Below are 12,977 nucleotides of genomic sequence, written 5' to 3' on the forward strand. Positions count from 1 at the left end.
ACACGTTTTGTTGTAAGGAATGGGGTATTGAATGTTATTGAATGAAGAAAGCACGCAATTGCATGTGACGTCACTGAAGTCGAAAATTTTCCGTTAATACCAGCATTTAAAATAAATAGCTGCTGTTGACAACTTGTTTTCAGGTTAGGTAACTTGTTTTCAGTTTTTTTTTTTTTTTCAGGTTAGGATAATTGATATACGTATTAACCTGAAGTGGCAAGTTTTTATTTCCTGGTTTGGCAACAAAACATTATTTGCGAATCAGCCCTTGCTTGGAAAGAAAGAACTGATTTCATTCATATTGATATGTTTTTATGCATTCTCTTTTCAGAATTTATAAATTTTGTTTAATATAGTAATATATAATAATAATATATTTTATAAATATAGAACTTACAAATTTTGTTTCGTCCCAGCCCGCTCATTTGGCGGGCTTGCGGGCTAGTATATTAATAATCATTGACTAAATGATCATTCAAAGTGTGTAAATATGTTTGGATAATAAATGCCCTTTAAGTATCTAGCAAAACTCGAACTATCCTTACATCAGATACACTGTACTCCAGCTTTGCGGAATTTTGCCTTCAAAACAAATTTGAATGATATGTTAAGTTTTTAGCGGATCTCAAATTTTACTCTGTAGAGACACTAAGATTTTTTGGAGGCAAGAGAGATTGAAAAATATGCAATCGCCTTCGCCGGGAATCGAACCACGGACCTCTGAAATACCGGTCAGTGTGCTGACCACTACACCTCGAAGGCACGCTAGGAAGGCGAGAGAAATACCTTATATACTCCCCCTTTTAAAGGGCGATTGGAGTTTTTAGGGGACCCAATCACCAAATCCTGGGTGAGGAGAATCATCATCCAAAACCTTTTTTTTTTTTTTTTTTTTTACTTTTGGCGCCACTGTAGAGACATTGGATTATTTCGAAGCCGGAGAGATGAAAAATTAGCAACCACCTTCGCCGGGAATCGAACCAAAGACTTCTGGAATACCGGCCTAACGTGCAGAACCACTAAACCACGAATGCATGCTAGGAAAGCGAAGGCAATGCCTTATATACTCCCCCTTTTAAAGGGAGACTGGGTTTTTTTTTAGGAGAATCAATCGCCAAATTCTGGGTGCGGAGAATTCTCACCCAACAACCTTTTAGTTCGGGCGTCACTGTACAGACATTAGGAATTTTTGGAAGCAGGCAAGATGAAAAATATGCAATCGCCTTCGCCGGGAATTGAACCACGGACCTCTGAAATCCCGGCTCAGTGCGCTGACCACTACACCACGAAGGCACGCTAGGAAGGCGGGAGAAATACCTTATAACTCGATACAAGATTTGTCCAAAATACACTTTAGTTTAAGTGGTACTTCAACTGAAATTTTAAAACAATTGTCTTGAAAGTGTACATAATGCATTGATTTATATTATTTCAGTGTTCAAAAGTTTTGAAAACGTCCCATCGATACAAATTTCATACCAGGTAACATTTTCAAACAAATGCATCTGCAATATGCTGTATATTACAGGAATAGGTTTCAGTTCTTTATTAAATGTAGCTTTCTTACGTATTCAATTGATTTTATAGACCTTTGTAGTTTAGTAATTTGTATAATTTCTGGGCTATCATCTTAAGAAAAAATATGCAAGTTTAGGTGACAACACTTTCCGTTTTTCAGTTTAAGTTAGTTTTTGAAAGTTAAAAAACATTTTACTTTCTAAATCAAATACTGATACATGTATTTATAGATTTTTTTTAAACATCTGTTGATTCAAGCCCATAGTGCTTCAAGGAAAAAACATCCTTTCAAACTGCATTCACTTTTAGTTAACTGATCTGTCATGCTTGTTGAAATGCACTTTCAGTCCAGAGCTATCCGAATGAAATATCCCCTTCATTTTGTTTCTTTTAAGTGATTGTGATTCTTTCGATTAACGCGTTAGAAGACCTATTTTCGACGTTTGTTTATTCAATACATAACAGAAAAAAACTTCGTAAAGAGCGCTTTGCTTATGATATTCATTTCGAAGAGCATAAGCTCTTTTTATAAAAACTCGAATGAAATTATTCTTGGAGCGCTGCTTCGGACGCAATTTGCATGAAATTGCTTCTTTCTAAAATTGAACCAAGGTGTTGGTGTAGCAGAAAGGACTTAGCAGTAAACATAAAAAAGCTTTCCGTCGTAGAATACGATTAACGGGTCCAAATTGAAAGTTATTTGAAATTTGGAGCCAGGGAAAGGAGGTAAATAACTCCCTGACCGGAGACATAATTGCTGGTATGCGCATTCCGAGACTTTCGCAGTAAATGTCGAGACCCCGGATGATAGGGTTGGAGTGAAACTAGAGGGAGGGGGATGAGCTTTCAGGAAGACGTACCCGGAGCTGATGGAAGCGGCGCATCCCTCATCACGCACAACTTCGTCATCATCAGCTTCATCGTCACCATCGCCAGCCCGTGTTGCGTCTGCTCGTTTACGGAACCTTGAAATTCAGCACGCAGAGCAGGGTTATTGCTATGTTTGCGATAGCAATCACTAGACGGTGTGACATTCTTCACCATTACCCGATATTTTGAAATACAGTATATATAACATCTTTACGTTTTACCTGAGCACTTTGAGTTCGATGCATAAAGACACCACATGACGTCCTTGTACCGGCCTATTAAGTTACTCACATTTTCTGCTTCACTTCTTTTAAATCCATTTTCCCGAAAATCGTATAGATAAAACATAGGGATTATTTTATAACATAAAGGTGAGGAGAAAGCTTATCGTCTGAGCAAGTTGAAGCAAAGCAATTTCCGACGGAACTTCATTTTTTTAAAAAAAATAAGCTTTTTACTTCCTTGTACGAAGTAAAAAAAAGCGATGTTTTTGTGTGACATCTGTTCGTAAGGACAGAATAAAAGTCTCTTTTCTCCCCCAAAAAATTATAAAACTGCTTTAAAATGAATTCTGAACAGAATTTTTCTGGCGTGTACGTACGTACGTACGTATCTCGCATAACTCTCAAAAACGAGTAGCCTCAGAACATTGACATTTTGCATATAGGACTGCTATAACATGTAGATGTGCACCTCGTATTTTGATTGCAATCGGCAGCACCAAAAGTATATAAATATATGTATATACATACATCCACTCTGTTACCTGGCTCGGTGATTTCAGTTTCTTTACTCTTATATGTTTGTAAGTTGTGCATTTTTTGCTTTGTTTTCATGCCTTTAGTAAATCTGCATGCAATATTTGTGGAGCTATCAAAAATTTAAAAGTTGTTTAAGGGGACATATGACATAAAATTTTTCAAATATTCAAATTTTCATTTGGGGCTAAAAAAATAAAGTAGCCTGAGACGATTTCAAAACTATATAACTTACACATGTTTCGAAATTTTAAGAACGAATTCTTTCATTAAAAAATGATAACAAGCATTAGCAAGCTTAGCAATTGAGAAGGGACAGATGTCTGATGTGGCAACAATAAAGCCATATCAGCTGGTGAAACGTATGTTCATAAACATTCTTCGTTAGAAACTGTTTTATTAGCTGAGTGTTTAGAAGTCTCTCTGGCGGAAAACTACTGTCGAATTGCATTCACAGAAGAAGTCAAAACTGCCGCTCAACCGGTATAGTGGTTAGCGTCGCTGACTGCCGTGCCGATGGGCCAGGGTTCGAATCGCGGAGAAGGTTTTGTTTGCAAGTGTACAGTGTCTGTGCGGCATGGAAGCACTCGAAATATGCGACCAGCCGAAAGTCCTCTCGAGAGGTATGTTGCAGGGGAGGAAGGGTGGAAGACCTTCGGATCCGTCCCCCCGGGATGCTCTTCATCAAAACTGGTGGCGGACCAGAGCTAAATCACACTGCCATCTGTAAGGTGTTCAGTGTTGTTGCCAAATACAGTTGCTCCTTGTGCTGCTATACGTCAGACAAGTGAATAACAACAACAACTCAAAACCAAAATGAAAGTTTTAATAATTGCATCCGGACACGCATACCAAAAACTGCTTTTGTGAGTGTCATCTCACTAAACTTAGGTTTGTTAGATGCGGTAATATATTTTAATGGCGTTGTGCAAAGCCGCAATAAATAATGGAATTATTAGGAATACAACCAGGATTTTATACGGTAAAGCTTTTGCGAAAATAGATTGTGATAGAATTCGTGAGGCTCATCTCGCTTCCCAAAAGCTTTACTTAAAATGGCCAGAAAGAAACATAAGTTAATAAAACAAAAGCAACTAGATGCAGAAATGCCAGTTCAAGATGATTATGGTGCAAAAAATATTAAAATAATTTTTTTATCAATTATTAATGTTTAATTTTTTTTTTTTTAGTTTTTCTCAAAACGTGTTTTTTGTAACTTTCGGTACACTTTTCTTGAAAATTATTCGGCCTATATGATTTAAATTTTCCACAGTTTATCTTAACTACTAATTTCAAAATAAAATTTCCAAAGCAGGATATAAAATTTATGATTATTAGTTGTGGTTATATTAAAAATTTAATACCCTTTTTTTCTATGATTTTCAAAATATTTTATTAATTTATTTTTAATATTTTTTTCTTTTTAAGTAAAATGTAAAATACTGTTTATTATTTTTAAGTGATATATTTTTAACCATTATGTAACATTTGAAGAAGTTTGACGCAGTATTTTAAGTGTACCAAACTAGCACACTGTCACAAAAGATGCGTCAAAGGTAAGAGAAATTAAACAGCTGGTTTTTAAAAACATTAAGCTTTAAATTTACATTTTATGTGTTTTATATAATCTACAAACTGTCTATTTTAAATTTAAAAAAAAATTTAGAATATACATTTATTTTGGGAAAAGTGATACCAAAATAACAGTTGTCCCGAAAAAGTTACATTTCACTAGTCGGTATGTCACATGTCCCCTTAAGTGGTGCAACTAAGCCTAATAATTTTTGCGATGGCGGACACGTTTGTTTACATTTCAAACTTGGTAAAATTGCCGATTTGTTGCCAATCTAGAGAAACTAAGCTTCGCAACAACAAAAACAATGCCTTCTTTTATTATTGCGAATTAAATCATGTTTAAGCCATTCTGGAATTTATTTGAAGAAAAAGTGTTTAAGATTTACCTCGTAATTTTTAATATCGATATTTTGAGTTTTTATATATTTTTGCCTTGTCGGGAAGTGAGAACTGAGTTAATTGAATGAGAAATACACTGCATCGTCTGTGAAAAAATGTTTCTTTTTGTTTTGTTTGCTTAATTTCTTTCATACATCGTTTTAGATTTATTACAGTATTTGAATAGAACATGTGGCAACGATTAGATAATTCTTCAAATGATATAAATTTATATGCATTCTGAGTTATAATATGAACGAAATGTAACACTGTTAAGTGAACCTAGCTCTAGAGTGTCGCTACGGTAAATAAATACGGTGAATTTTAAAGAGTGCATTTATTCTATTGTGGTTTATGCGCTATCGACGAAGTAGATTGAATTCAATCCAATAATTCCAATAATTTAAAATAAAATGCAAAAAAAGTGCATATAATTTAATATTCCGTACAAGGTAGTCATGTGGTGTACATATTAGATTTTTTTATTCCACATATTAGATTTTTTTATTATTACTAGTAGTATTAGTAGCTATGGGCAAAACACTGTCACTGGATTAAACTATCTTCTGATAAACTATCTAGCTCAAATTTTGTATGCATACTTATTTTAACTGAAAATACAATGATGAAACAATTTTGTTTCCAAATTCAATTTATATTTTTTTAATTTAATGTTGGAACAAATTTTCTAAATTTTGTAAAGAAAATTATTCTCTTCTTTTTTCTATACACTTCCCCCCCCCGATAATGCTATATTTCAATTATTTAAAATAAAACACATGTTAAATCTTCAGTTTCCATCTTATTAGCCCAAAAGGCGTTAGACCAGAAGGACTATTTATCACCCTTTGGCATTTTGCGTCGAATAACTATAAATGCTATATCACTTTTCAAATTGTGACCACCAATTGTTATAGCCCTGCATTCTATTTAAAGAAATTAAATAATGAAGATCTGCATAAATGTATGTATGTTACTCACATTCTGATAAAACAATGGTACCTACAGCCACCGAATTTTGAATAACATAATCCTCCATCTGAATATGGACATGTGGAAGACCTAATTTGCAATACGTTTTATTACCCATGTCAATATTTTTAAAACTTTAACGAATTAATTAACAAACTCAACGATTTCAAAGCGAGCCAATGCAACACTGTACGAAGGAAAAAAACATTTTATCTACAGCGCGCGAGACTCTGAATCGGAAATTCTTAAGATAGGCTCATTTTAAAATTCTTTTGCAATAATGCTGTTAAATTGAATTTTATCGTTGAAATGCGAGGAACATGATATTTAATAAATAAAGGTAACACGCAAAACGTTTAAAACTCCCCTTTTGGCATAATTTAAAATCTGAAAGCTTTCAGTTTTTTTTTTTTTTTAATTTAAATGATGCCAAAATGAAAAAGTTCATTTCATAAAGCATGGAAAGGAAAATCTTTCAAGCTTTCTGATTCACCTCAGTATATAATTCATTGCATTGGTTAAACGAAACTGGATATGTGGTACTTTACAACAAGATAGAAGAAAGATTTCTTCAAATGCTTTAGCGGCGACATGTGTTGAAAGATTTTGCATTAAGTTGTAGATGTAAACTTTATATTATGAAAGAAAATGCTTCTGTTTTCAACTCTCCGAAAAGTTAAATTGAAAAATAAATATCTCTAAGAAAAAGAACATTAAAGCTAATCTTTTCTTAATGCGAGTGAAATACAGAACTGGGCTATACTTAGAGCAACATCTGGTCGTCTCCTGTATTTTCCTTTAATCTCATTTTTAAACAGTAACTTATTTTATCAGACGCCTAACTACTGATGCGTCGTAAGGAAATTCTGGATTAGATTTGTCGTCTTATGCTGAAGAGTTTATAGGATTTTGCAAAAATAGAAGTTATTCCATAAGATGATAAATCGATATTCACGTGCTTAAAATTCATCTTAAACAAAAACGAAAATGTAAAACGTTGCCTCCGAATTGTGAATAAATGTTTAACGATTAACTGCAGTTTTCCGACAATCTATATTATTGCTTTTGGTGGAAGAAATCTTAGATTTTTAAGATTTCATTTTCAGTGATTAACAGTATTTTGTTTCCTGAAATAGGAAACAGTTATTGTTATTAATATCTTATTTCACTTTTATAAACTTAGAAGGCATATCGAAAGATCAAGGTTTTCACTTAGAAACTTATTTTGGGAACTTGCGTCATTATGTTACTCACACTCTGATTTGGCAAGTGTCCCCACAATAACCCTCTGCAATGGTCGCTGAAAACATATAAATCCGCTATCATCAGTTGCAAGAAAAATCATACCAGTATTTCCTTCTCCAGGTTATTGCTACAGCCTTCTTAGCATGCCTTCGTGGTGTAATGGTCAGCACACTTTCGCGCGTATTCCAGAGATCCGAGGTTCGAGTCACGACGAGGGCATTGCTCATTTCTTCGATTTCCGTATTTCGAAAAATTCTAAAATGATTCTACAGTGGCGCCCTAATTAAAAAAAAGGTGCTGGATGATGATTCTTTAAAAGGGGGGAGTACGTAAGGTATTTCTCCCGCCTTCTTAGCATGCCTTCTTGGTGTAGTGGTCAGCAAACTCGGCGCGTATTCGAGAGGTCCGCGATTCGAGTCCTGACGAGGGCATTGGTAATTTTTCATTCCCTCCTACTTTAACCTAATGTTTCTACAGTGGCGCCCGAACTAAACAGGTTGTAGATGATAATTCTCCACCACCAGGATTTGGCGATAGGGTTCCCTAATTCTCCGTCTCCCTTTAAAAGGGGGAGTATATAAGGTATTTCTCCCGCCTTTTTAGCATGCCTTTGTAGTGTAATGGCCAGCACAATCGGCGCGTACTCGAGAGGTCCGTAGTTCCAGTCCCGTTGAGAGCAGTGCTCATTGTTCATGTCTCCTGCTTCGAAATAACCTAATTTCTCTACAACCTGATTATTTGGACTCATACACCTTAAAGCTCTTAACATCTTCGAATATATGACTGTTGCAAGAATTGGGATAACTTATTTATTATAAAAGCAATTACTTCCAACTTTTTACAGTTGACTACATAAAATAGCTGCTTTCTGAAATAGTAACCAGAAAGTTTGTGTTGCCACAAATATTTTTATAATTTAATCCGCTTTGTGACAAAATATTTCGTCATGTTTCCACCTTGCGCGCACAGTTTAAAACATTCTGACGCATAATTTAATTCCATATTTAATATATAGCATTTATAACATTTGGAAACTACTGTGAATCAAAATTCTAAGAATTTCATTTTAAATGTTTATTTTATTTGGAGTTGACTTTATAAAATGTATTTTATTAACAAATCTGTAATATTTTCGTTCATAAAGTTTCTTAATCTTAAAATATTCATCAGATTTTTGGTTCAGTTAGAAAATAGAGCTCATATAAAGAATTCCATCCAATTTCAAGTATGTACCATTAGCCATTTTTAAAATATCACGAGCGCAATGTTTAAACATGACGAAACATTTTGTCCCAAAGCGGATTAAATTACATATATATTTGTGGCAACACAAACTTTCTGGTTACTAGTTTCCAAAGCATCTATATTATGTCGTCAGCTGTAAAAAGTTGGAAGTAATTGCTTTTAAAATTTACCCATTCTTGCAACAGTCACCTTTTCGAAAATTATAAGGAGTTTAAGGTGTATGAGCCTCCTTAAGCGAAAATCAGTTCTTTGCCGAAGACCTACAGGGGAAACGTTTTTTCTAGCCTCGTAAAATGTCCTTAGAAGATGCAAGCAAGAAATAGTCAAACGCAATTGTTTTGACTAGAAACCTCCCTTCAAACTAGTTTTAAGAGAAACGCGTTTCTTGGAAAAGTTTCTTATAGCGTCGCTATAAATGATAACCATGTTAATCGAGAGGGATCAAAGATGCTCTTATAGACGGTGATAGCAACGAGTTTGAAAGTCATCTGTATCCTTCAGTATCAACTGTATCCCTACACATCTCAAAATTGTATAACTGTCTCAAAATTGTATAATTGTATAACTGTTATATATGTTTTATATGTTTCTTTGTACACATTCTCTAATGTAAAACTCTATATCATTATTCATGTAAAATCTTATGGAAAAAATTCTCAATAAATGCTTTTTGGCTTGGTGTAGCAGATAGCATTATGTGTCCATTGATCGAGCAGCTATTGCCGAAAGTTGTAATTTGGTGCGGCTGCTCCATTGATGGTCTTCTGTATCCTTCAGTTAGGGTTAACGGTTTCATTTTGATTTAAAAGAAATATTAATTTCGTTGCATCGCCTCACATTTATGGGTTGACCGTCAATAATCACCACTCACAAATGATCAATGCGTAAGACACCACTGACCGTAGCTTTAGTGGGAAAAATGTCTTTTGGTTTAATTATATTTTTAAAAATTCTCAGACTTAATTTAGTACCTCACACTGGTGGGCTATATAGTGACCTCCAGTAATTGTGAACCGTAAGTCACTAATGACCAGTAAAATTAGCTGGAACTGGTGTACTTCATTTTTCATTCACGAGTAAAGATCTGTCTACATTTATTGCATATATTCCTACTAACAATCCACTGCTCCTCTCACATACTGGCAGCGAAACTACTTATCTAATGTGGCTTTCATATATTGGCCAGAAAGCCCCGGTGATGATGTAACTGTCAATATTCCCAAGGAAAGTTGCGCTTTTTTTAGTGCTAACTTAGACCAACGCCAATTAGTCTGTAACGTTGCGCGCTTCCAACCTGCACACAACAATAGTGGTGATTGCTAAGAACTGGAAAGTAGACCAAAGTCTTGAGAAGGGTTTAAATCCCTTTTTATTCAACTTTAGAAATTACAAATGCGTGCTCTTGACGCTCACAAACTACGCCGACCCGGCGGTAAAATAAAAATAAGAAACTAAGAATAGTAACAAGTGACTAACTACGAGGCTCTCTAAACGTAACTAACCTCACCGCGTTCTAAAATACCGCTGATAATTCAGCAAACTCTGAATATTACGTTGAAAGATTAACAATCTGCCGAGGCAACCACACAGGCCGAAACGCGTGGTTCTTCGATTTCTAACTAGCCACCTCCACGCTCGTGAAGCAAGAAAGCACACCTTCGAACTCGTTTCCCTTCTATTTAACTCAGATTACTTCCGCTGATAATTTGAATCCTTCCGCGTTCTACTAAAATTTACATACTCTGGCATTGGCAATTCCAGGGGAAAGTAAAGCTTGACAGGAAAGATAGTTTAAACTTAAAATAAATGTTAGTTAAAATAAATATAAACTCTACAAGTCTAATAGCCAAGGTTTCGCTTTCAGCATTGTATGCACTGTAAACTTATGCAATGGGAAATAAACGAAACATAACGCTATATACTTTTATGTTTTCAAATACAGAGTACGAAAATTATTACTCTATACAATAAAGTATATGCAATACTGTATAAATATGTAGGGTGCTGCAAGGAAACGGTAACATGATGCAACACCTTATTTGATACAGTGAAATACAACGTTTTAACAATGCCCTATAGAAATAAAGCAGCGTATATAGCTTGAGGCAGTTTAATGCAATATACAGAAGCACATCAAATGTGGAGTAAAGTTCAATAATACCGACTTCCAAAATAACGCATAAAAGTACAGCATTTAAAATATAATATTTAAAATAAAATGATGAACAAGCACAAGTCAAAGGGTTAGCTAGCGGTATCTGAGACGACAGTAGACCTGTTAGCTTGATCTTACTGGTTACAGGACAGGGGAACGCTGTCGCGTAGTTTGTTCAAAACTTACGTATTCTGGTAGGTATCGCAAGCCCATGTAGATAAATGCGTTGCTGTTTGCTGCCATAGAATTCTGCTGTGTCTCAAAAGTGACCCAATTCATTAGACCCAATTCCACCACGGCCATCAAAAGTACCCTAGTTATTGTCTTGAAAAAAAGAAAAAAGAAAGAAAGAAATGTCTCATGTTTAATGGTGTTGCTGATTTGCTGAACGATAAGCTTGTCTATCATTTTCTGGGTGCCACCTGAAGAATTCCTCAACCTGAGAAGGGATGTCCGCAAGGTTTTGTTTCTGGTCCAGGGTTTAGATTGTCATTATGAGCCATCTCTTGCAGAATCTTTCTGTATCATCAGTTCCAAAATTGTTCCTTTTACTGACGATTTGTTGCTCTTTGTTAAGGGAAAGGAGTCACATGATATTTTCTAACCTCCCCCGGGAATGTTCTAAATTTTAGTGGCGAGTGGTTTGTAAATTTTAAGCTGAAATTAAACCATGCAAAATCCAAGGCGATTCTTATTGATAGAATAAATACTACTTTCGACAGATATCAGTTAGGTTTTAGTGATGATCCTCTTATGCTGAATGATTAATGAAATTAAATATATAGGTGTTTTACTGAACAGCAAGTTTAGTGAAAAAGCATGTTTCCTATATCTCTGATAAATGTGAGAGACTTCAGCGTGGATTGAATTGAATTGCATATATAATAGTTTTGGTGTTAAATCGAATGTTAGTGCAATTATTTATAAATAAGGTATTATTCCCTTCATTTTGTATGGCTGTAGAGCTTGAGGATTATCCTTAAAAACGAAGATTGACTTTTAAGTCTGCTTCGAGTTCAGAAGTGAATTCTGTTGCAGGTTAGGAGAGATAACCGAACTGTAAGTTATAATGCTGTCTTCTCTCTTTCCGGATTACCACCGCTGGATATATTAATTCTAAAACGCATATGTTACAAGTATAAGCCTTTGCAATTGCTCCAGTTCTCATTTTAATCGTGTGCTGGCCTTGTCTGCTCTTCCTCATCCATCTGTAAGACAGATAGTATGAATATTGATGAAAATTCATTCTCAATTGTGTGCTGTACTCATGTTATTAAACCTGATGACAAACTAGGTTTTGCTTTTGTAATCTACGAGGATGATGTTAAAATCGAGCACCTCCCCCCCCCAATTTCAAATTAGAAAGGAACGGACTGTTTATAGTTATCAACTTCTAAACAGTAAAATGCATACTTAGCCAGACAGAAATGTTTCCAATTACTTAATCTGCATTGATTCTCTCTCTCTTGCCTGGAATCCCTAAAAATATTTCATCATATAATGATATTATTGTTAATATACAGCAGTCTGTCGCGAATGTACTAGTGAAGTAGTACTTTCAGTGATTTTTACATTTGTTCTTGGGTACGCGGGGACAAATGGAAAGGAAAGGGTTGATTAGCTTGCCAATAATGTAATTAGGAAAGATGTTAATGTGATTATTTCCAAATCGCACTTTGAAAAGTATTCAAAGCTAAAATGGTTTAACAATGGTTATATCTCTTCTGATAAGGTTGATATTACGAAAACGTTCTTTTCGACTCTCTTTGAAAGACTGAAAAATAAAGACTCAATTTCAATATCAAACATGATATTTAATAAATAAAGGTAACGTACAAAACGTTAAAAAAAGTCCCATTGGGCGTAATGTAAAATCTTAAAGCTTTCAGATTTGTTATTTATTTACTTATTATGAAACTCTAACACAATTTTAACTAATGCAGTTGACTATAAAACTAGTTAGAATAATACAACCCAGTTCTGCATATCATTGTTTATCATTTTATATGCAGCCTTCTTTGGTTTATTTCATAGTTTCTTAATCAAGGGAAAATCCCATCTGAGAGGAATTTCTTAATTTCAACAGAGAACGCGTTCAGCCTTTTATTTACCTGATAAGAATTTAGTTTTAATTTATGAATATTAAAATTCATGTTTTGGTATTTATCGATATTTTCTATACATTTTCTTGTTTAATTTATAAAACATATAAAAAAGAATCTAAATTAAAATAAATACATATGTATCTTTTGAGTTTTGGG

General features: G+C 34.5%; 1 non-coding gene across 1 annotated transcript; it reads right to left on the minus strand.

Annotated features, from left to right (window-relative positions):
• Positions 1-1,220: 1,220 nt before the first annotated feature.
• On the minus strand, positions 1,221-1,293 carry TRNAP-GGG (transfer RNA proline (anticodon GGG)). The gene has a single exon. It is a non-coding gene; the product is annotated as a tRNA-Pro (tRNA).
• Between the last annotated feature and the right edge of the window lie 11,684 nt (positions 1,294-12,977).

Source organism: Stegodyphus dumicola, chromosome 3, assembly GCF_044657685.1.
Source record: "Stegodyphus dumicola isolate Sdum_Otavi_A_Nest chromosome 3, ASM4465768v1".
Taxonomy (NCBI): Eukaryota; Metazoa; Arthropoda; class Arachnida; order Araneae; family Eresidae; genus Stegodyphus; species Stegodyphus dumicola.